The 24,331-nt window shown below is 38.8% G+C and overlaps 1 long non-coding RNA gene across 1 annotated transcript; it reads right to left on the minus strand.

Annotated features, from left to right (window-relative positions):
* Positions 1–3,712: 3,712 nt before the first annotated feature.
* Positions 3,713–24,324, minus strand: LOC104006965 (uncharacterized). Its single transcript, XR_680975.4, has 3 exons — positions 8,072–24,324; positions 7,264–7,529; positions 3,713–6,349 (listed from the first exon to the last, which is right to left on the minus strand). It is a non-coding gene; the product is annotated as an uncharacterized LOC104006965 (long non-coding RNA).
* Between the last annotated feature and the right edge of the window lie 7 nt (positions 24,325–24,331).

Raw genomic sequence — 24,331 nt, forward strand, 5'->3', positions numbered from 1 at the left:
ATCCCAGGTGACCAACTGTTCTGGTTTGTCTGGAGCTGTCCTGTTTTAACACTGAAAATTCTGCATCCCAGGGCATCCCTCAGTCCTGGGCAAACCAGGACAGTTGGTCACTCTGCCTCTAATTGCCATCTGTTGGCCTTATTCTCCATCTTGGGCTATGCGAAGAATGCTATCTTTTCTTCCAAACAACATCCATTTTTACACATTTAAGGCACATTCCTCTAGCTCCAATCATTCTTACCTGACACAGCTTTAGATTGTTTACTTTCCACTATATCTGCTCAGAGTGCACTATCCCCTGTTCCAGGAGGAGCTTTCTGTTCCAATCCACGTTTCCATAGAGAAGGGGAATTTCTCTTCCCTCTCCCTGGGGAGGGTGGGTGTGAACACTGGTTTCATCCTCCACATTCTCTTTCATCCCTCTGAGAGGAAGAGTTACAGTAAACCTGGTTTTTGAGAATCCCACATCCTTTGGGCCAAGGGTCTCACAGTGGCCAGGATTCCTCGACCTCAGAGGTGACAAACAGGCTCTGTACTGCCTCTTCCACTGCCTGCCTTGGCCTCATGGATTCACAGGAAGAACCTGGCTCTCCTCCTTCCTCTTTTCTGCCTCTAAGCAGTGAACACATTCAGTGTAGAGAGGCAGCCTAGAAGGAAGTTTCATGTTTTTGCTGTAATTTCCAATTTCCCTACTTCCTGGGTGAATGCTTAGGTCAGCTATGCCCTGTAAGCTTGGTTATTTTTCGTTTAGAGTGGGTGGGAAGGAGGAGGCCCCCCACTTTCTCCTGTTTTTCTAGAGAGCCCAGCACATTGAAGGGTACACTTGTCATAACAAGTCTAATTCTTTGATTCCTCTTTTGGTTTAATTTCCCACACTTTTTTCTTCCTTGCTTGCAATAGTGATGGAAAGGAGAAGTGAATCTCTGAACTTTAAAGTTCATTAACCTGGCCTGTAAGATGTGGAGTAGCACTGAGTACAACACTGAGTGCCACACTCAACTTTATTTGCTCCAGTTCTAGCACTTCTTTAATCCAGCCTGTGACCAAATCAGTTTCGTACTGACTTTATTGTAGATTCAGTTTTCTTACTGATAACTGACATCCCTGATAAGGCATACATTTCTCCCCACATGTGTGCATTGATTGCTTGTATCAAAGTCCAAAGATTTGATAATTTCTGTTTCTGCTATTCCCTTCTCAGCTCACTGCTATGAGGCTCCTGGTCCCCAACACTTCAGAGCAAATGCTACCACTAAGCTTACTGATGACTTTCACTAAATGATGATCTTCATCTGTGACTCCTCCGCCTTATCTCTATTCACTTACTCTTCTGTGCCTCCTTCAAACCAATGGCTTTATCTATCACCTATGTATTGATGATTCTCAAACCTATACTCATGTTCCTGACCTCTCTTCTAGGCTTCATATTCACATAATCCACTTGTTTGCAAGAGAGCTCTATCCAGATATCATACTTGCACCTTAAATTCAACATGTTCCAAATCAAATTCATTATCTTGGTATAAGATTTTGATTTTACTCCAGTATTACCTATATTGGAGACTGGAACCACTATTCACGTAGTCTTTTATGTCAGAAATCTGATTACTTTTTACAGTTCTCCTCTCTTTTTCTTTCTCCATCTTTAATAGGTCCTGTTAACCCCACTTCCTAAATATCTTTTACAACCTTCTCTTGCTCTTTGTTCTCATTGTCGCTACTTTTCTGTGCCCTTTCCTTTTGGCATTGCTTCAGCAGCTTCTGAATTGTTCTGTCTGCCTCCAGTCCTGGCTGGCCCCATTGTCCACACTGTTGCCAGAGGACACTTTCTAAATGGCAAATCATACCACGTCATGCCCTACTTTCTAAATCCTCCGTAACCGCTCATATTCTTCAGAATATGGATCAGATGTTTGGTTTAATATGGAATGTGTTTCATGGCTTGTTCCCTGACTATGCTTTAGCCACATGTCCTGCCACGTCCCTGCCTCTTGCACCATCCTTCCTCCCATTCTCAACAACCTGAGAGTTCAAGAGTGTGTTACGCTGCTCTATGCCCCAGTGCCATTTCCACACACACTGCTTCCTCTACCTGGAGTGCCACTTGTCTCTCTCCCCCAGCAAACTCCAGCCCACCTACCCTTCAGGCTTATGCGAGGACTCACCCTCTGCAGATGTTCCCCCGACCCCATTATCTCCTCACCAGCAACCAGTCTCATTTTTGATGCTCCTATTGAAATCTAACTAAAACTCATGGCTCAATAGATGGCCATTGCAGCTCTACACTGAGGTGGCTCAAAAGATTATTTATGGGTGGAGTGTAGACTTTTCTGTAGAAAGCCCTTCTACATCTATACTATCAACAAAACATATATATGATCAATGTCCCAAAGCTATACTATAGAATGCATGGGCACGTGTATGTGTGTGCGTGTAGATGGTGGTGGATATAACATATCCTGGAATATTTTCAAAGGAAGACTTGTCAGTTGCCTGTAACAGTCAGAGGGAGTTCTTAGTAGTTTGTTCAAGAAACGTCTGGTTTAGTGAAACTGAGCAACAGAGCTTGCCAGTGAAACTGCCAAGTTCCTATGTAACCACATGAATGATTGTTAGATGGAATTATTGAATATAAACTAATTAAACCAGGGAATAGCTGCCAAAAATAATGATTTTTATCTTTAGAATTATTGGTCATAACCTATTCTTTCTAACACTCAGACAGCTGAACCAATTAATTTTCTATTACTGTTATTAGTTCATGACAATAAAACTTTGTCATCAGCATAGGAAAGGGATATTTTTCTTTCTCTCTATAGTTGAAGACTGTGCGTTTAAATATCCTGAGGGGGCTTTGCTTCATTAAAATATGTTTAAGAGGTTTAAATTATAATTTGATCTTTTAGGAAGCTTTCTACGGATCCCACTTCTCACAGTGATGCTAAAGAGAAAGTTCTGTATAAGAATTGGCAGCTGGGGGGCATCCAGCTTAAACTAAAGCTCTTGGTTTGCAGAGTTGAAAGCTGAGGACAGTCAACAATCTTTCATTTATACCAAAATGACTGCCTGTATGGCCAATACTTGTTATACTTTTGTCTTGACAAATGTCTTCACAAGGTGATTAAAGTTTAACAGGGTCTACATTGAGATAGGGAACACTGAAAATTACCAGCTCGACTCATGCTTTTTTAGCCTAAAAATTTAGAACTAAATGGACATGTGGGTTATCTACAAACGTGACTGTAGTTTGAATAAGCAAAGGATTGTTTATTTTTACAAATGAGACAACTGATATTTCATACCTAGCTAGCAAATATCACACCTAGATGTAATAAAGACCAATTAATTCTCAAGAATTGAGAGCCATCAGTGAGAACAAACAAATTCATTTTCTGGATATGGTTTATAAAACAGAGAAAAATAAGTCTCCTAGGTGCTAGTAAGAATCCAGGCTTCTGCAGACTGTACCTGATCCGTGCCACAGAAAAGTTCATCCCCAATTACACCTAGATGTTTAATATCTAATTAAATTGATAAATGTCAAAAAAAGTTGTGTCGAGGAACATGTAATTAAGAAAATTCTTATCAATGTATATTTCATGAAAAACAAAATATTTAAATGAAAAAGCTTAACAAAAGCATATATAGTACGATCTTAATTTTTAAAGATGCATATATATGCCTATAAAAACATTGATGAAGCATTCGGAAAGGCATTTTATTTGTTTGTTTATTTTGAATAATTAAAGTGAGGGGAAATCGCCAACACCATTTAACTATGCTTCAAAATCCATCCTCAGGATTATAGTAAGCAGATAGAGGCAAACTGTACTGTAGTCTCCAAACATGTGGCCCTCCAGAGATGGGTACAGGAATGAACATCTCCTCCATCTTCTCTCAAGTGCTATCTTGGTTTCTGTTTTTGATTCTTTTTGGTGAGGAGTTTTTAACAAGAGCTGACACAGCTGATCCTAGAAGAATGGCACGGGAGGAGATGGCCCTCTACCACACCGACCCTGGCAGAGCATGGTACTCTGTGGGTAATCAGTTCACACAGAGCAGTTTTCAACTGTACTGCAATTGTTTGTCTTCACTACCATACAGTTGTGCTTATTATTTCTCGATGTGCACATATCTGGAGAAGCCCAGAACTTCTGGCTCTTACATGGAGGACCCCAGTGCAGATGAACCATTTTCACTGAAGAAAGACATTAGGATTGGTTTGGGGAGGCGAAGTAATGTTTTTCCTTGTTGCTGTCTCGGTCATATGGTACATAGGCATATGGAAGGAAGGGTAACCACTCCTGACATCACTGTGAGCATTGTGTGGGCATGTGTGTTTGTGCGTGTGTGTGTGTGTGTGTGTGTGCATGCTTGTGTTCATGGGTGCATGAGGGGGTATGAAGAGGATGTGGTGGCTTGGTCTGTAGGATCAAAGGGCTTGAGCGGCATGGGTGGACGTTGCCTGCACACACAGGAATAGAAAAAGGCATGTTTTTGTTTCTGGTGGTTGGGGCAGATGGTGGGCTCATTCCAGCCTCTGTGTGCTTCGAGAAATGAGAAATCAGGCAGCACAGGGAGCTGAGCGGGCCCGGAGCTGGTCCTGCTAGGTTATGAGTGAGTGAAGGAGTGGGCTGTGTGTGTGTTTCCAGCTTCTACTGCGGGAACGACTTGCATACAGGCCTTAAATAGGAAAACTACTAGGGATTCTAGCTCAGTATCCTTTTTAGATATGCATGAGGAGAGAAAGTTGGGAGACACACATTCAGCTGGCAGGAAGTTCCTTTTTTGTGCCGACTCAGACATGGTTGAAAGCTGTCTCTACAGGACAGTACTCATGGCATTTTAGGCTGAAGCTTTGAAGCCTTGCCTCACTGCAGCTATTTATAGAGGAGCTGATTTTTATAAGAACAGAAAGTGTATTCTTGAGGGCAAGCTTTCCTTTCTTTTAAGATTTCTTGAAAAGATTTAGAAAGGTTAAACAGTTACTACAGAATCTTATTGTAAAAGGCATAACACTGTTTAGAGTAAATAAGGGAGTCTTTATGAAAACACCATGATGCATATACAGTAGCTTCTGCATGAATCAAATTGTATGCTTTGAAAGCATAATTGATATTCTTAGGTGGGATGATGGCTTGGTCCTGTCAGTATACTGAATAGACCAGTGCTAGCCTGTAAGGAATAATGATTAAATCAAAAGAAATGACACCAGCAGAGGAGTACAAATAACCCATATTAGAATATCAGCATGAACTTGAGTTTGGGAATTATTTATAACCTTGAAATTCAAAAATAATTTCTAGGGAGCACATATGAACACATACAGCTGACTTGTCTCAGCATCTAATAGAAACTGCTTTTCACTGGTTTAAGTAAATGGTAATTCTTAGGTGGAATTGTGTATCTCTGTTAGGAAGATTATGATAATTTGCTTGGTCTTGGAAATCATATGAATAAAAAAAGAGCACAATTCATAGATGGAAGGCCTCTTTTTTCTTCTTTCACTTTTTCTTAGCATATACATTTTAAAAAGTAACTCTTTCAGAAAGCAAAATGAATACAAGTTATTGACAGAGTGTGTTGCAGAAGAATTTTTCTTTTTGAGCTTACAGTTCCTATGGGAAGGAATGCAAAATTCTTCTAGCTATTGAAAAGCATTGGAGTGTGATGGCAGAGCTTAAATAATGTCCTGTTTTTAGTCAGGGAAAGTGTTCGATATGTCCCTTGTGTACCACGGTGAGAACAAATATACAAATACTTACATGACATTGGGCTGTCTTCCTCTAAATGTTTTTGTTCTGTCAGTGGTGTGAAGGGGGGAAAAAGCCAGTAACTCATAAAAATCACATTTCTCCATTTCATTTCAAGTGCAAGTTTTGTTCCTGAGACATATTCAAAGTGGTGAATAGGACAAAATATGTTTTATGTTCCCATTCATCTTTAAAATAGCCTCTTGACACTGTTAGCTTGTGACCGGACAATTACTTGGCACGTAACCCATGCAGACACCACCCTTGACAGAATTAGAGGAAATTCTTCTCCAAGGATGAAGTGTTCTTGAACAATTCACTGGAAGCACTAGATACAAATTCGCTCTTTTTTCTATATCTCATGCATGCCAACTTGCTTGCTTACTCATTTTCATGTGTTATAAATGGTTTTGCTTGTTTCCTGTTTCATTTCCACAATTATCCCTTCCCTGTGGTTCACATCAGTTAAGCAGAAGATGGAGGTATTCCACACACTTGTAATTCAGGTCTTCTCAGAGCATTTTTTCTGGGTTATTTTAGAAGGTGCTTACATGGTGTCAGCAATAACCTACATAATTCTCCAAGTGTCATAACATCTGTAAAAAAAAAAGCCTCCATTTAGCTCACTTTTCTTGCTGAACAAAACGCATTCTCTGAGCATGGATTATAGTTATAAAGAATAACATTTATTCTAGCCCAACCTTAGGCTTCCCTATGCTCAAGTAATAGAGTGAATGACTTGCTTACTTAGGGAGACTGTTAGCTGCCATTCTGGATCTTCAAGGGGTAGGGTAGAAACATCTTCAGCACCACCCCCCCTCCCCAAATGACAGTACTATATGTGAAGAGAAGAATGGGGGTACAATCCTGAGAATTTCTTGAGAAGCACAATGCCCTAACTACTCCCACCTAACCTCCTGCCAAGAAAACAGATACAGAGACGCTCATACCCTTTATCTGTAGTGTTGTGTCAAGGAACATTTTTAAGCTCAGTCTCCTGAACTCATTCTCTTGGTCTTGCCTATTCTCATTCTTTCAGACTTCTAGCTTCAGATCCCATTTTTCTACTTGGCCTTGGCCTTGATGCTTTAGACTTTCCCTTGCCTTCCAGCATACTCATGTCTAGGATGACTGCTCCTCTCTGATTTTATGTCCTGCTTCCATGGGTAACCTTTACCTCTGTGTGGCTTCAGATTTCTCCCTGCTCCTTACTGGTGCTCATCACCAGCAACAGCCTCAAGGGACTGTGGCCAGTGTCAGAGTTAAAGGAACGGGAGGCTGTAGAGAAAAGAAAATGCTTTTTCTTCATCCTCCTTTGTTCGAATCATGGCCATGATTATCTGTAAGCTATGTGCAGAATTCTAGCAAGTTGTGCATGCCTGGAGAGATAGAGAGTTATAAGGAGGAGCTTTCTTACTCATTTACCTAAGACTCATTTTAAGCCTCTTTCCTTTCACTCTATAAAGTAGACCACTCTCTCATGATATCCATGCATTTATCTTTTACTCACATGAGTGTGTCTCTGTGGCTTCTGTGTCTCAGTGACAGTTTGGGAAGGATTGATCTAAGGTTGCATTCCCTGTTTGCCTTCCATGGCTTTCCTTGTGCTCTGTTTTCACCATAGCAAGGGCAGGACCACCAGACAGTCATCCCCAAAGCAAGCCAATGTCAAGAGGAGAACTTGAAAAGGTCTGTCCACTGGGAATGTGTTCATAGGTGGTCACTCTTCACCACATCTTCTTACACAGTGCTTACACAGTGCCCTGTTGTGCTCTCCTGAGGGACACGGGCATGTGGAAATCAGGAGCCAGGCAAACCAGCACAGAAGGCACTCATGGTTATTACAAAAGTGGGGTTCAAAGCCTCACAACATTTTAATATTACAAAGAGTTAGATTTTAGCATTCTATTGCTTCAAAGATTATCAAATGAAAGTCTTCTTCTGCAGTGTTATAATAAGCATGGATCTTTTGAACATATTGAGCAGACTTCAACATAAATGATGATAGTAGTCTCATTCCCCTGTTAGAAGTTTTAGCTTGGAATCTGAGAATCATTAAATTATTATACAGTTCAGAGTAGTATTGAATCCATTCATTTTTGCAGCACCAGAGCCAAAAAAAAGTCTTTTAATGCCTTCCTAAAGACTCCCACTAGTAACAGTTTTAAACAAGGTGAAAATATATTTGTGTTATCTAAAGTTTTAGATTAAGTTTGCTTTGGAAAGATCTTTCAAAAGAAGAATTGTTTGAAGCTTCTAGTTGATTTCAAATTTATTTTATTATAATTTCAAAGGAGTTATCATTTTTTACCACTTACCCATGGCACAGAAGACATTAGCATTCCCAGGCAACGTTGGTAAGGTTAGGTTTTCAATGTGAGATGCATACTGATAAATAATGCAGGTTCTTTCTCTTATCTCTATTAGTAGAGATGGCTTAGTGGTATTGAGACTACAGGAAAATTATGAATTGATGTAACTCTGACAGAGGATAGCCCCCTGCAAAAAAAGTTGACTCATAATCTCTACTTTGGAATTGATGCTTTAAATCCATTCCAATCACTGTTAGCCACACTTATGCTGATCTGTTAAAAAAAAAAAAAGTTGAAAGCACTGTTGTTTGAGTGATTTGATACTAATTTTTGGAACAATTGCTATATATGTCAGGGACTGTGCTGGGCCCCAGGGATAGAGCAGTGAACAAAAAGACAAGAGCCTGCTCTCATAAACTTGTGAAACAACATACTTAGATGACTCAAAGCCAAGAATCAAATAAACCCTACTGGTTTTCTCCAGATGTTTTTGTCCTTGCCTTTTCCCCCCTCTAATGAACTCCTGGCTCTAGACCCAAGCATTGGCTCCCACCATTTGGGAGCCATACCATATTTGAAGCTTTGCCACTCACCTCTGGGCATTAAGGATCTTTGCACAATTTACCACTTTCAGTTTTGCACTTCTCTTTGACTTCTGCTTCCCACATTGCTTCAGGCTAGGACTTACTGCAGGTGACCCTGGCCCTAAAAGACCTACCCGTTTCTACCTCCCCATGCCCTGACACCCAGAAATCTTGGCGCTTGCATGGTGATGGTTTCTGTGACCACAGAGTCCCCTTGGAAGTGATGTGGATCTGTCTCTACTTCCATGATTGCAGCTGGGAAATTACATGGAGAAATTTGGGGGACTGTAGCTGAAACCCCACCATGACAGATATTCAAATATGAGACAATAATGCAAGGATGACAATAAATTGGAAGAAAAACTTCTGAGAATTGTTTGATTTGCCCTCCTGATAGTTTCATTTCTTATAAATAAAAAGGCGAGCTGCCATCTTGGATCTAATTCTGATGAATAAGGGAAGCCGTTGCTGAAGTGGAAGTGACTATGTTATCCTATATGTACTAACCAGAGGAAAGAGCCCTCAACTTCTGGGGAGAGGCAGATTTTTCAAAAAGCAAAATTCTAAAACCTAATATTCCAGAAGGGATCCAAGAGGCATGAGTGGCTCTTAAAAATAAAATTAAAAAAATAAGATAAAATAAAATTCTGATAGTCCTGCAAGAAATAGTTCTTATAAGGGATAAAAGTTAGTCATCTAAAGAAGTAGGGAGCTCTCAGGTGAGCTCTCATCTTGAACTGTAGTTCTTATAATCCCATGTGTCGTGGGAGGGACCTGGTGGGACATAATTGAATCATGGGGGCAGTTACCTCCATGCTGTTCTCATAATAGTGAGTTCTCACGAGATCTAATGGTTTTATAAGGGGCTTTTCGCCCTTTTACTCGGCACTTCTCTTTGCTGCTACCATGTGAAGAAGGACGTGTTTGCTTCCCCTTCTGCCATGATTGTGTTTCCTGAGGCCTCTCCAGCTCTGTGGAACTGTGAGTCAATTAAACCTCTTTCCTTTATAAATTGCCTAGTCTCAGGTATGTTTTTATTGGCAGTGTGAGAACAGACTAATACAGAACATAAACCTGTTCTTGGAATCTAAAGTGAGCGTAGATAACGAATAGCTGTTTTGTCAAGCCATGTCTTTCCTACTCACCCTTGTTCAGTTTACTTTGTTTGCCCTTTAATGCTTCCTCTGGCTTTTGATTTCCTTCTGCCTGTGAATTTACCTATGTATTTAAATTTCTCTCTTTCTCTCTCTCTGTCTCTCACTCTCTCTCATCTCTATATTTGTTTCTTGGAATATCTCTCCTTGGATTTCAAACCTACTTCAACCTATATTTGCATGTGATCTCTTTCTCCTTCATGGTCTTGGTATACTCCTGGTACCATACTTACACTTTATTGGTTTCTTCTTCCCCTTCCCTAACCCTTGCTCCCTGTTGTGATGGCCAGAAAGACTCTGCAGAAAGACTGTGTCCTCAGTAGGGGTGGGGGACTGAAAGATTCGGAAGCTTTCTACAGTGATGCTTCCTTCTCATCAACCCTACCATGCCAGCTCCACTTTTTACATTCAAACACTTACCTGAAAATTTAAAGATAAATTCAAGAGTGAATTCATTCACTTTACAAAGTAAAGAGGGATGAGAGTCCCTTTAAGTAGCAGCTTCTCAAGTGTTTGTTTACAGATCATTAAATATTTAACTTAGTAAGAAACTAAAAGCTGAAAATGTTCCAAACCACTGTTGATTAAATAGAAAACTGGAATTAAGATAAGGCAAATCTGAAATTGAAATAACAACCAATTTGAAATTTTCATTTTATCAGACAAGAAGTTAAAATACTTGACTGTCTGGTTCAACAGGGGACATCTGGCAAGCCCAGGTCTTGCCTTTTCTGGCAACTGAGACCTGATGTTGAGCTTTTGGGTCATTCTGAAACCTGTACTGCATCTCTCCAGGGCAGAGGGTGCCTGCTCCATTCTTAGCCCTGCTCCCTACCCGCTTTTGTGTCTTCACCCTTGGCCAAGATACAAACGATTGAAGGATGAGCTAATTTCCAAGGATGAATATTGCTAACGTGGCTAAAAATACAAGAATATAATCAGCAAGTCTAACCTGCATCATAAAAGTGCTAAAGATAATATAAAAGGATGTCCAAAACTGTACCTTGAACCAAAGAATGAGGAAGAAATAAAGGCTTGATGGAGTAGAGATGGGTGGGGTAAGGCAAAATGATTGAGAAAACAGAACCACTCAACTTTGAATTCACCTTCGTCTACTGTAGCAAGGAGAATGATCTTCAAACTGGAAAGAACAAAGCAAACATAGTTAAGAAGGAACAGAAACCCCAGATAAGGAAAGTGATAGTGAGAAAACACTTAGCTGACAAAGCATTCAAGTCTGTGGATAAACTGCGTTCTAGTAGAATTACAGTGTTTACAAAACTACTCTTGGTAATTGTGGAGAATTTATGAAGAGAGATACAGAAAGACTAGATGGATAAACATCTTAATTTTTTTTGTTTTTTTGGATATTGTACTTGATATTATATTTGGTGTCTGTTATATATACAGCAAATTGCAAAAATAGATGATAGAAATATATATTATATCTAATATAATGTATATTAGGCACCCTGAAACATGTTATGAAAAGACTAGCTCCAAAAGATGAGAGGGCACTGGTCATGTGGAGCAGTTGTCCTGGCGACGGTGTTGCAGAGACCTCATGTTGAATTCGTGTCTGCTTGTCCATCATCTGAGCACAGTGCTCATCATGTTGCCCCATCTTAATGGTTAATGAGGGGAGAAAGTGGATTTTAGACACTAAAGACAGATTAATTTGAAATCAAGATCTAGAAAGGGACATAATGACTCCTAGTATCAGCATGGATTTAGAAAGTATTTCGTTTCCTTTTTTCTATGTGAGTATTTAATTTCTTTTTATAAAAATTGCTGCACACTATGCCATTATTTATTTTACTGATTCAGGCATTTGATAAATACATACATATTAAGTACTTACCTGGCTCTGAGTCCAAGTATGAGAGGACAGAGATAATCAGACCCTGACTTTGACCTTGAGACCTCCCAGTCTATTTGAGAACATAAGGAATTGTGAAGAACAGAACAGATCTGGGTCAGTAGATGATGACTTTGGTCTTTGGGTGTGGTGATTTTGAGGTGCCATGGATCTCCAGGTTGGGATATCTAGTAGTCATTTGGAGATGTCTGGAGCTCTGGACAGAGCTCTTGTCTGGGAATATAGGTAGGAGGTAGGTAAAGCTGTGGTCATGTTGAGAAGAAATGAGAGTGAATTATGGAAAGGGCTCAAAATACAGGTATCAGGAGAGGAGCCCGTTACTGTGACTGAGACAGAATCAGCAGAAAGTTAGAAGGACCATGAAAGGCTGCCAGGTGGAAACCAAGGGAAGTGAGACCATCACAAAGGAAAGGATATGGAGGTTAGAAAGATGAATTCTGCAGAGTCTACTACTTCCAGAATTAGATCATTGATGATCTTAGCTAGGACAGCTTAGTGGAGTGGTGAGGACAGCAGCCAATAGCAGTAACCTAAAGAGCGATGGATGTGAGAAACTAGAGTGCCATGGTTTGGATGTGGTTTGTCCCCACCAAAACTCATGGTGAAATTTAATTGTCAATGTGGTGGTTTTGGGAGGTGGGGCCATTGAAAGATGATTAGATTGTTGAGATAGATTAAGTCTTTCTTGAGAGACTGGATTAATTTCTGCAGGTGTGGGTTGTTATAAAGTGAAGTTGCCTCTCACGTTTTTCTCTCTGCATGTGTCCATTTCCTCTTCCACTTCTTTGCCATGATGTGATACAGCATGAAGCCCTCACCAGAAGCCAAGCAGATGCTGATGCCATGCATCTTGGACTTCCCAGCCTGCAGAATCATGAGCCAAATAAACCTCTTTTTAAAAATATGTAAATTACCTAGTCTCATGTATTCTGTTATAGCCCCAAATAAATGGACCAAGATGTGGAGAGAGTGAATGAAGATTTTTATGGTCTTGGTTATGAAGGTTAGAGTAGGGCATGAGGTAGATGGAGAGATTTTTTTCTTTCAAATGATGATACAGATGTAGTCATTTTCTAATAGATAATGCAAATACAGCTTCTGTTTATTGAATTTTTAGGCATTGTGCTGAGCATTTTACCTACATTATACCATTTAATCTTCATACCATCTGTGGAGGTAGGTACTATCATTCTCAGTTTATAGATTAAAATATTGAGGCTTAGAGATGGTAAGTCATATGACCTCAGTACACAGATTGGAAGGGGCAAAGCAGGGCTCCAAACTCAGATTTCTCTGGTTGCAAATCTCTGTTTGTACTCAATATGCAGAGCAGTGGTTCTCAAACTTTAGCATGTATGAGAATTACCTGGAGATAAATACCTGTTGAAACACAGACTGATGGGCCCTAGCTCTGGAATTTCTGATTCAGTAGGTCTGAAGTGGGGCCTGGTAATTGTGCATGTCTAACCAGTTCCAGGTATGATTCTTGTCTCAGGACCACACTTTGAGAACCACTAGAAATGCAAACTCTTGGGTCCTAGCAATCTGTATTTTACCAAGTTTCCCAGATGATTCTGATGCATGCTAAAGTTTGAGAACCACTTTCCTAAGGTAAAGAAGAAGTTGGTGGAAAGGAGGACGTGGAAAATAAAGGAGAAGAAAAAAGTGATGCATAGAGGACCTGGAGGGGATGGGAAGTGCTGGGATTCATGATACAGGTGGACCTGGCAAAAAGAGTGAAGTAGTTCTGAAGTGGGAGGAGGTGGAAAGAGGGGATGAGAATTTGCAAGTGCCTGAGAGAAGACTGGGGACTGGAAAATGGAGGGCAGTGCTATGGCTTTCAGTGTTTCAGGATTTTAGCAAGACACTTGACAGTACCTCTTTTGATATTTGTTTTGGAAGGTGAGGAAATGAGAACTCACTGAGAGTGTATTAAGTGGCTTTGAAGCTGGCTGTCTCCTAGAAGAAACTTTCAGGGATGTGCCACTACGTTCTGTCGAACTTTTAATCAACCAGTGGCAAAGCACAGAAAGTACACTCTTCAAATCTGAAGATGACATGAAGCTGGGAGCAATAACTAATTACTGGGACAGCAGAGTCAGGATTCAAAAAGATACTGACTGGCTGGACTGATGGGCCAAATGAAACAAGATGAAATTTAATAGGTATAAATGTAACTTCCTGCACTTAAGTTTTTAAAAAAATCAACCTTACCATTAGAGGGGAAATTTTAGGAACCTGAGGCCAGTAGCTGAGGCAGCTCAGCATTGTATTAGCCTTATGGCTGCCTGGTTTAGCCTTAAATCTGGGTTCTATAACAAAATTATTGACTTATTCCTTATGCCAAATTCTTTCCTTGTCACCTACCTCTGGTAACATTTCACCACCTTTTGTTCCTGTGTCTCCACGTGTTCCACACTCCTGACCTGGTTTTTCTGTTCCTAAGTTTCTCTGGAATCAGAGTTGGCCTTTACTCTTGCCATTCTTTCCTGAGCCCACAGTCTTGGCCTGAACTCAAGTGCCCACATCTCTCTAGGATTTCAGCCCCTGGGGATGCCTGACCTCCCAGATACCTATCACATCTCTTCACGTCTTAGTGTGTTATCTGTCTGTGATGCATCGTAGCTGTGTGGGTCCTATTGCTACTTGGCAGTATTTCTGACATCACCTGCTTGCCTGCCACTTGCTCTTGTTTTCTGCTGTTGGGTCCACCCAAAGCTACAGGAAGTACATAACTGTAGAGATTTCTAATGAAGTTTCATTTTGAATGAGTGGGAGCTTTAGTTTCAACTTATGTGTAATTGCTCACAAAAATAAAATCTTGTACTCATATTGCACTGTAAAATTTATGAAGTACTTTCATGTATTTTTTTTTCATTTAAATTTGACTGTAATCCTGTAGATAGGTTTTGGAATCTTCATTTTGCAGCTGAGGAAATTGGAGCTCAGTATGGTGAAATGACTTGCCTAAAGCCACACAGCTACTAATTGGTAGAACTGGGATGGAAACCCAGGCCTTCTGATGCCAGCTACCGCCTCACATTGCTCCTGTTAATCAACTGTTTGAAAACTTGGTTTTTCTCCCAAGTATTAGCTTTTTCTAAAGATATATATATATTGTGAGAGTGTCAAGTAGATAATGACTCCAGTGCATTCAAGTACTGCAAGGCCTTGAGAAGGGATTACCAAGTATGACATATCAGAGGGTTTTTAAAAATTATTATTTAACACATCAGCAACCACATCACACTTAAACTCTCAGTAACTAAAATAGATAATTGTCTTAAGGAAACATAAGCAATGCAGCTTAGTTCAGTGGTGAGACATCATTCATGTTTCTCTGGTTCTTGTCTAGGCCCTCATTAGTTTATGTTTGGATTTCTGTACCAATGGTTCACTGATGCACCTGGTTCCATTCTCTTTAGCACCAGTTCATTCTGCATCACACTGTGAGGTGACTCTTTCTTAAACATTGCTTTTATTATTGCCTCACCTTGGATCAAATACTTTTATTGGCTTCCTCTTGCCTGCAGCATCAAGTTTAAACTCCTTGCCTGGCTTTCAGTGCCCTTCATAATTTGATCGTATCTTATCTGGCACAAACCTATTCCTTAGGAAAGACCAATCTCCTCTCTATTTTATCCATGCTGGTTAGTCTTCATGTTTTCTGAACTTCTCAGATGGAATTCACTTCTTCACACATTTTAGTTATCTACCATAGGCAGTACACTGTGCTCAGCCTTGCATACTTGTGGGAATATTATTATAGTGACTGATTTAGCTAGAGAAAGCGTTTGCCACCTAAAACAAGTAATTGTAGTGGAAAGCCAGGTTTCCAAGCATGACTGAGAAAATTTCCTTGAAGAGAACACAGATTGGGAGTTTAAAACCAACCCTAATAAAAAAAAAAGCTTGATCCTGAGGAAGATATTGTTTGAAATCTGTGAAAATTGTGACTTTACAGAGGTCACGAAATCTCTTTGTTTCAGATATGGAAGGAGCATGAGAGGTTACTTTTAGATGATAAATATAGTGTAGTAGGAAGAACAAGAGGTTTGGTGTTAACATCTCATCTCTAACATTTACCAATTTGTTAACTTTGACCAACATTTTACCTCCTCAGGCCTCATTTTCCTCCATCTGTAATATGATAATGATACTTACCTAGATATATGGTTGCTGAAAAAACAAATGAGTGAAGTGACGTACCTAAGTGTGTACAGTACTTACCACATAGTGTGGTGCTTAATAAAGGAGCTACTATTATATAAAAGAAATGTTAATTTGGATGTTATAGTGTTTGGTGGGAAACTCAGATCCAGAATATCCTAATCCTGTCTTATTTTTTAGGAGATACCCATGCAAAATAAACAACTCCAAACATATGCACATAAGGCAATTGTCCTCCAACTCAATGTCCTGGCCTTCCCTGGAGAGCTGTAAGTTCTTTCTCTCAGGCACTAAGGAAGAGACCAAAGAAAGAGGCATGTGCCTCAGTGTGGGCAAACCCTTCACCTCCTGTAGACATCACCCTTTCACACTCAGTGCACTCCGTCATGGGCTGACATGAAGTACGCAAGAGCAGGAGACCGTGCATCTCCTTGCCTGGTCTAGCATCCAGCTTCCCAAAATCTTACTGATATGAATTTTCTTCCACAGACTCAAATTTTATATTTTTTATTTGAATACAAAACAGAGAGAACTGGCCCTTCTTGGGGACAGTACTTTAGAAAACAGGATGTCAAAAGGTCTCATGTGGAATCTATTTATCTTTAGGGAGTCATTGGACTATAGGTTAAAAATAATAACATGGGGTCCTGAACACATAAAGAACAATTTGAAACAAACTTTGGGCCTTTTTCCTTCTAGGGAGTGAAAATTTGGAAATTTTAAATTGCTTAGCTCTTCCCAAAAAAAGGAAAATAGATGTACTCTTTGATCTAACAAAAAAAAGTAACTAAATGATGTGTATTATGGCCTTTTGAGGAAGAGTGAAATAATTGAGGAAGAAAAAAATTAGGAAAAAAGAAGGGGAGAAACCAAGGGAGAGAAGGCGATGGGAAAAGCAATGCCTGGGAATAAAGAAGGAGTAAAAGGAGAAATAACAAATGCATGGAAAAGAGGGAGAGAGGATAAGAAAGAGTGGAGGGGATGGGCCAGGGGGAGATATCTATGTAGAAACATTTAATTTCAATATGGTAGCTGAGAAGACTTTCCTGGTTATCTCTGTAGCTCCATACCAGGCAAGGAAATGGGGACTGAGACTACAAAATGAATGTATGTATGGAGCGGAGGGGAATGGTAGGAGTATGAGAAAGCCCAGAAAACAACAAAAACAAGGGAGAAAGAGTCTTCTAAACCCCCAGCAGAGTTGCCTACAAGATGAGTTCTATGTGCCCGCCAGGATACTGAAGCAGTGAGGAGAGGAGTGGGCCTGAAGAGACGGGCTAATGAGGATGTGATTGTCCTCTGGGTGACAGTGACCTGTGAGGACTGCTGAGAAAAGACCACAGGGCCCGAGGGCATCTCACTGATGCTGCCATGGATAGACAGTATCCCAAGGGGAGAGATCCTGTATTGACTGAAACTTGAAGTTCATTGCTCAGAAGAATGGGGGAATTCGAAATAGAGATAAAGTTACAGAAAAAAAAAAGGAAGGTATATTTATTTGTATGAGAATTTAGTGTCTGAGAATTTGGTCCCACTATATGGAAAGTAAGCATGGTTATACAGTTACCTTATTCTGTGTCTGTACTAGGCTGAATCGTGCCCCCTCCACCACCCCTGCCCAAAACAGATGTCCACATCCTAATCCTGGAACCTGTGGATATTAACTTACTTGGAGAAAGAATCTTTGCAGATGTAATTAAGTTAAGGATCTTGAGATAAGGAGATCATCCTGGATTATCTGGGTAGGCCCTAAATTCAATGACAAGTATTCTTATGAGAGGCACACAGAAGAGAGACACAGAAGTGGAAAGGATGTGCAGATGGAGGCACAAGTCAAGGAATCCTGATAGTGACCAGAGGCTAGAGGAGGCAAGGAACAAAATCTCTCCTGGACCCACTGCAGGGAGTGTGACCCTGCTGACACCTTGATTTCAGACTTCAGGCCTCCAGAATCGTGAAGGACTAAGTTTTTCTTGTTTTAAGCCACCAAGTTTGTATTAATTTGTTACAGCAGCCATAGGAAAACTAATAGTGTTCAAATTCATCTTGCTAGAGATCTGTCTCCCAGAACAATTCTGAACAAACACTGTTTTCTATAAATTAAAGTGAACACTTTACATACTTGAAGACTGACATAAAATGGCAGAAATTCAAAATAAAAGGAGATTTTAGAGACAGTCTAATTGTCTTGCATTGAGGTCCTTTGCTTGTGGTTGGCAAATGAAGTACTGGCCAAACAAAGATGAGAGCCACGTATCTGCCCTCCCAGTTCAGTGCTCTTTCTCCTACCCTGTGCTACCTCCTTGTAAGAACATAGGCTGTGTGTTCATCTGTTTTCATGCTGCTAATAAAGATATACCTGAGACTGGGTAATTTATAAAGGAAAGAGGTTTAATTGACTCACCGTTCCACATGGCTGGGGAGGCCTCACAATCATGGCAGAAGGCAAATGGGGAGCAAAGTCACATATTAATATGGTGGCAGACAAAGAAAGAGCTTGTTCAGGAGAACTCCCCTTTATAAAACCATCAGATCTCCTGAGACTTACTATCACGACAACAGCATGGGAAAGACCCACCCCCATGGTTCAATTTACTCCCACCAGGTCCCTCCCACCACACTTGGGAATTATGGGAGCTACAATTCAAGATGACATTTGGGTGGGGACACAGCCAAACCATATCAGGCAGTATCTTACACATGTTTCATATATTCATCTATCAATTATGTATTGATCACAAATGATGGGCACTCTTCTAGCTATTAAAGATATAATAAAATATATTTTTAAATTATAGTATATGTTAATGTATGTATTGGGGGAGGGAGTGGTAGGAGTATGAGAAAGGCCAGGAAACAACAAAAACAAATCTTAAAAATAGGGAGAAGAGTCATCAGCACAGTTGCTTACATAGAGAAGGTGCTCAGATGTTGGTTTACTACTTTCGCTTTCAGTTCTTTTCTTCCCTAAAGCTCCTAAGGAAACTCCAAGATCATTTTTGACTCTGGCAAGCTGCATTACACAGCTCCAGTTTCCTAACATTTCCTTGATGGATTATTGTGGTTTCTTAAGAATGATCTCCTTTAAAACAATATTTATGTTACTTCTTAAAAATGTAGCATGGCATTTAAGGTACAAAGACAGATGTAGCCTACATGGACTCATCCATATTATCAACACTGATTAAATTCACCCTGTGGAAATCGTGCCACACACAGGCTTGGTAAAATAAAATTCTTAACCAGATTGCAAATCAATTAGTAATATTCTGAATCATATGTTCCTAAGCATTATACTTAATTTTAAGTTTTCTATAGTGATTAAATATCCTTTCACATGTTATGTTTTATATCTTAGCCATTCTTAACAAATTTTGGTTATGCTGGCATCTTGCTAACAGAATACAAAATATTCCAGCTTTCTTAACAGCACTTCTAATAATGTTGTACTTACACTTGTCATCAACACACTTCACAGTATTTTTTTTCTTTTAGACCAGAATTATATTAGTATTTCTCATAGCATTAAAAAAATTCCAGTTTTGCCCACTAAAAGGTCATAGTACTTAGACAAGGAAACTGATTATATTTCTTACGTAGACAAATAGAGACACCAGGAACACTTACAGACACAGCCACAGGCTGTGAATACGTAACTCCAAATGCCTAAATAAAAATTCAACATCAAGTTAACTTCCAATTACTTGGATACTTGCTGACTTTTGGGGAGTATTACATTTAATGGAATTTTAAAATGTTGTACTAAAAAACTTTCTATTTTATAGACTGTGAGCACCATGAAAATGAGGTAAATTTTATCTGTGTGACTTCAACAAGTTACTTAATCTTTTTGTGCCTGTGTCCTAATCTTTAAAATGAAGATAACAGTAGTAGGTACTTCAGAGGCCTTAGTGAAGACTAAATGACATATATATGCCAGAAAATAGAACACAGGCACTTGACATAGACTCTTTATTGGTATGCTTGCTGCCTTGCCCAGTGGCTGACACAGAGGAGATGATCAATGATATTTGTAAGTGAATATAGACAATGACAGGCATAGAGGGAGGCACCTGGAGTGCCCCCACAGAACATGACTTAGGAGCACATTTACAAATACATTGTGTTTCCTTATTCCAACGCAGCAGATATTTTCTTCCTTTGCTACCATCTGGCTTTTAGACTGGGTAGTTGGGGAACAGAAGCAAGAAAGTGTCATGAAGTAACTTTGCAGTCTCTTCACCACTCTCAGGGCAAAGGTGTCCAGAATTTAAAGTTTATTTGGGTCTCCACCCACCTACTGATTTAGTGTCCCTCTAAGTCTTTAGTGCCCCTGTGAGAGTCCTACTAGAGTGTTAATGGGTTGAGATTGAAATAAAAATTGCTAACATTTATTATGTACCGAATGGGCCAGGCACTAGAGGAAGCATTTCACCTGTTTTATTTCATTTAGGCTTCACAACAAACAAAAGAGGCAAGCACTATTATTTAGACTACTTTATGGAAGGAGAAACAGAGAGTTAAAGAGTCTGACTGACTTGCTGAAGATCACCTAAATTTGCGATGGATGGTCTGGAACCCAGCTGGGGCTCCTGCAGTTCATATTCTTATTTAGTCGGTATTCCATGTCTGATGGCAGCCTGTGATCTTACACTCAAGGAAGTTTGGATGTCTCCCAATATTTCTCCCCAGGTTTAAGGAGTCACTAGCTGGTTGGACATTATCAGATACTGGGAGGTAGCAGTGAATATAGTTATGATCACTGTCCCCATTTCACTCAGTGTGGCTAAATGCTTTTGTTCATTGGAGAAAAAAAATGAGATGGATGAGTCTCCAAGGGAGTATTGGATTCAATTACTTTAATTTTTGTGTGTGATTTAAATGCACTTACCACAGTTTAGAAAACAGAGGATCTGAAGCTCGGAGAAATATAACAAAGCTGGCATATGGAAAATGAAATCTAGGCCTTAAATCTCTCTTAGTGCAGCATTTCTGCTTCTTCTTCTGCTCCCTATGCAAGAAAAGTAGTTATTTGTAGGAAAAGAAGAGCAAGAAACCAGGTGAATTTTATATACTGGGCTGAAACAAGGCCAGTGCCAATGCCACTATATCAAAAAAAGTTGTGGGAAAACCAATCTTAAGACTGGTTATAAATGAACAACTTGTTGCAGACAAATGCTCCTGATGGGAACAGCTTAAAAAATCCAGCTAAAATAGAAAAATCGTATGTTTTAAAGTCTTGGCTAATTGTCCGGGCAGTCAAGACTTGAAAAGCGAATCACAGAAAGAAGGGAAACTAACTAAGGTGAGCACAATATTAGAAGCTGGGCAGAAGGTGACAGCTAAGAGATAATGAGGCCAGCAGAACTTTAAGCAATTGCATAGCCATGTGAATAAAAAATTAGAATTCTGGCCAGGCATAGTTGCTCACACCTATAATCCCACTGCTTTTGGAGGTCGAGGTAGGAGGATCACTTGAGGCCAGAAATTTGAGATCAATCTGGACAACAGCAAGACTCTGTTTATAAAAAACAAACAAACAAAAATAATTAGAATTCTACTTTGCCATAATAGGCAGCGCTTAAAAAGCCAAGATCCTAGAGAGAAATGAAGTACAGAGAAGTGAGCCCAACACTTGAGACATTTACTGATGAAGATATGCAAGGCAAGAGGCTAAAAAACTAAGCAAAAAGTAACTGAATGTAAAAAGGAATTTTATGCAGCCTCGTGTGCTGGAGAGACAAAAACTGGAGTTCAGGAATTGGTAAGGAGGAAGGGCCCTAAGAAAGAACTGTAGTTATTGGGCTTATTAGATATAGACTTAAAAATAATTGAGATTAACATATTTGATTAAATAGATGACAAAAATGAAGACTTTCACTACAGAATTGAAATTGTTAAAAAGCAAGTGGAAATTCTGGATAAGAAAATATAATAACAAAATTACTTGAATTAATTAACTCAGATGGGTTTAAGTGGAAACTGAACATACTCGAAAAGGGAATTAATAAGCTGGAAAATAATCAGTACAAAATATCTAGATTGAAGAGTTAAAAGTAAAAATTATAAAAAGTAGAGAAAATTGTGTAAGAGATTTATGGGGCATGGACTAATATGTATAATTGGAGTCACAGAAGGGTAGGAGAGAGATTGGAGTAGAAGAGATTGAAGTAGATACTTCAACAGAAGAAGCATTAATGGCTGAGAATGTTCAAAACCAATGAAAGACAACATCACAAAATCAAAATGCACTTGCAACCCAAAGCAAGGTAAGTACAAAGAAATCATAGATAAATACTTAACAGAAAAACTGCCAAGAACCAAAGTGATAGATTAGATATTAGCATCTAGAAAAAACAAAAGCACAATACCTTCAAAAGAGTAATAACATGACTGACAGCTGGCTCCTTAAAAGAAATACCAGAAGCTGAAAGAAAATGTCTGCCAACTTAGAATTTTATATACAGCAGAAATATCCTTCATAATTATGATGAAATAAGAAATATTTCCAGACAAAATGAAGGAAATTATCACCAGCAGAAAATATGCAAAAGAAATACTCAGTAACTAAAGAGAGCTTTCCAGGCAGAAAGAATCTCAGCAGAAACAAAGTGAAAGCAATAACAATAGCAACAACAGCAACAGCAAAAGGAAAGGAAAAGCAACAGAAATGGTCAATACAGTCAGTTCTGTTACAGCACATTTCTAAAAATCACAAAACTATACAAAATTAATAATGAAAACCGCAGGCTTAGAGGGAAAATGAGTTTACATTTACAGCATTTAAAAATTTCATAGTTGACACGAAAATATAGACAGAAACCTAATGAAAACTAGCAAAGTTTTACACATTAAGTGGTTAAGAAACATATCAGTTCTACAGTAAATATGGCGTTTTATCTTGAAAAAAACTTTGTGTGTGTGTGAACGTGGGTATCAGAAAGTTTGCAGCTTGTGAAGTGGTAAAAGTAAGGTTATCTGAAATTTGACAAAAAGTTGTAATGGATATAGCTCATAACACACATGGTGAACTGAGGCAGCTGACAGATGTTTGAGATGAATACCTGTGTACATTTTTATATTTTATTTTGCTCAGTTAAGCTGAGCACAGTTTTTCTTTTTTTGCATTCACCTGTGTTTCTCATGGATAAAATTGAGCAAAAGCAAATGCAAAATTTACATTATACTAACGTGATTTTCTAGTATATCAATTGCATTAAAACAAATTCATGTTTTCAAAGCAAGCATTATAGAAGCACTGACTGTATGAAAGAAAACCTAAATAAATATTGGTTGTACAAAGCAATAAGAGATATGTGCATAATTAACATTTATGACAATATTGGCACAAAAGTTTGCAAGGGGGAAATGATGTTAAATTTTTTTTATGATCGTAATATGGTTTGGGAAGTGGAAATAGTACTAATTTAGTCCTAATAACTCAAAAGGCATGTAGTAATTTCTAGGGATATAAAAAGTATACCTAAGAAACTAACAGAGGACAATAAGTAGAATTATAAAATAAATACGGGTTAAATCCAAAGAAAAGCAAGAAATGAGAGAAGGGAGGAAAAACAGGTGGACTAAATAAAAAAATAGTAAAATAATAGATCCAAACTTAAATATATCAGTAACCACAGTAAATAAAAGGGATCTAAATACTCCAATCAAAAGACAGAGATTGTCAGATTATATTTAAAAAATTCTCTGTGATACTTACAAGAGACATCATGTATATATAAGTATGCACAAACCTGAAAAAAGTGAATCAAAAAATATATTAAGTGTATCAGTTTGCTATTGATACTGTAACGAACCACCAAAAACATTACTTAAAACAATATGAATGTATTATCTTACAGTTTTTTCAGGCAAAAATCTGAAATTGATCTTATGGGGCTGAAATTAAGGTATCAGTAGAGTTGCATTCGTTCTAGAGGGTAGAGGAGAGAATCTGTTCCTTGCCTTTTGCAGCCTGCATTCTTTGTCTTGTGACCCTATTCCAGCAATCATATCACTCTCACCTCTGCTTTTCTCATCATATTTCTTTCTCTGATGCTCCTAACTGGCTTATATGAAACACTGTCCTCAACAATGGCACCACACATACTTCGTTTAAATGCATGTGAATCATTTATCAAAATTGAGCATATAATATGTCATAGAGTAAGTCTCAACATTTTGAAAGATTAAAATCATTGAGAGTACAATCTTTGTGTCTGAACACATTGTAATTAAACTCAAAATCAATAATATAAAGATAACTAGAACATCCCCAAATGTTTTGGAAACAACCCATGGGTCAAGGAGGAAATAACAATGGCAATGAAAATATTTTGAATTGAATAATTTTGAAAATTAGACATATTAAAAATTGTGGAATGCAACCAAACCTGCGTTAAGAGGAAAATTTATAGCTCTAAATGCTTTACTATAAAAGAAAAAAAGCTGAAAATCAATGATATAAGTATCCATTACA

The sequence above is a fragment of the Pan troglodytes genome, chromosome 5 (genome assembly GCF_028858775.2).
Source record: "Pan troglodytes isolate AG18354 chromosome 5, NHGRI_mPanTro3-v2.0_pri, whole genome shotgun sequence".
Lineage (NCBI taxonomy): Eukaryota > Metazoa > Chordata > Mammalia > Primates > Hominidae > Pan > Pan troglodytes.